The 1,569-nt window shown below is 42.6% G+C and overlaps 1 long non-coding RNA gene across 1 annotated transcript; it reads left to right on the top strand.

Annotated features, from left to right (window-relative positions):
* The first annotated feature begins 223 nt into the window (after positions 1-223).
* LOC134218017 (uncharacterized) lies at positions 224-1,095 on the top strand. The gene is made up of 3 exons (XR_009981219.1): positions 224-528; positions 597-884; positions 968-1,095. It is a non-coding gene; the product is annotated as an uncharacterized LOC134218017 (long non-coding RNA).
* Positions 1,096-1,569: the final 474 nt, after the last annotated feature.

The raw sequence follows: 1,569 nt of genomic DNA, 5'->3' as shown, positions 1-1,569 counted from the left end.
GCTCATAAAAGGTAAATTATGGCTGCGTTTTCTCGACGGTAGCAAATAACGCGACCGCACAAGGTTGCGAGCGCCCATCAGTTCTCGGCTACCACTTGGAAAAATCAGAGCAGGAACTCATTTCACTTTCCAATTGTTTGGATCAAGTTATATTCTTCCTACGCTCCAACGTCGTCTTGGAAACATTTGGTCAATTATCCATTGCATAAGTCAAGGCCAACGCGATTCACCATATCGGGGTCTGCCTCCACATCATCAGTCGCAGCAACTGCGATCGCGCATCGTCCGCTGGTCAATGAACCACAGTGACGAACAGTCAGTTCACGATTGGAGGCGAACGGGGGCAGCAGCCGCAAGAGTGACCCAAATCCATATAATGCTGCTGGGGTTGTGCGCTTCCGCGTGTCTTGCTGATCGCTGTTTAGCTTTTTAAGGTATTTTCTCATTGACCGTGCGTATAGTTCGCTGCGCCCGCATGTGGGGTCCATACCCACAAGTGGCCGCAGAGCAGAGTACCCAGAGCGGAAGGTATGCACATTTTTTTTTTCGGGCGGCAAGACGTGATCCTTGCTCATATTCGGTTCAATCGAAAACAGAACAACAGATGAAGATGGCCTTATATGGTTCGGACATCACATCGGAGGCCAATCATGGTGCGGTGAAGGCTCGTCGGTTGACCAAATCCAACTTCTGCTATCCAAACACTCGTTCCGTTGGACAATGTTCCTGGCTGGACAAACTTGGACAGAGCGGGACAGGCAGGAATGATTAATTGTGGTCGATGCGTTTTTAATAATGGCCCGTCGATAATAATGGCGGTGGGAAACGCGTGCTCGACGAAATGTCGCCATTGATCACGTTTCCGGTGTGCCGTCGTCATGTAGGTAATAAATAACTTGTAGACAAAATTTGTATAATAACTTCCATTGTATATCAATCTCATTTGTTTTTGTTTCGCAATTTATAGATACGGGAACGATACTTCATCTCATAGCTCCTATGTTCATCCCATCGAAAGCAAAGCAATGAAAAGAAATTTATTTCTTATTTTTGTGATTTTTTTAAGCACTGGACATACAAAAGAAGCGAGGTTGGTGTTGTATTTATTTATTTTTTGATGAATATATGACCAGTGAGATGGAAAACGTAACCTGATAAATACATATACCGTTTTGAATATCTCGTATAACAAAATTTTGATGAAAGGCACGAAGTGGTGCATCTTTTTACTAGCAAATTCGTTAAGGGTAAATGTAAGAAAATGTAAGTTTTTTGTTCGCATTTTGCATGTGAAAAACGGTATTTTGAGCAAAAATTTTATTCTCGTTGTCCATTCGGCCATTTTTATAAGGAAATTATGATATAGGATAATGGTTTCTGTATTTTTCGCGCGTAAACAATACAAACTTGCATTTGATCATAGGACCCTACATAAATAACTAATAATCTAAACAATATGCAGAGTGCAGAGTGTGACCCTTTTACGAGATGGAGGCTGATGAGGTCCTCAATCCAAGATGATGAAGTCGGGCGTGGAAGTGCTCTCAACAATGGACCGAGAATAAGAAA

The sequence above is a fragment of the Armigeres subalbatus genome, chromosome 1 (genome assembly GCF_024139115.2).
Source record: "Armigeres subalbatus isolate Guangzhou_Male chromosome 1, GZ_Asu_2, whole genome shotgun sequence".
Taxonomy (NCBI): Eukaryota; Metazoa; Arthropoda; class Insecta; order Diptera; family Culicidae; genus Armigeres; species Armigeres subalbatus.
Note: the sequence above shows the minus strand (reverse complement) of the source record. Positions and strands in the feature narration are given on the sequence as shown.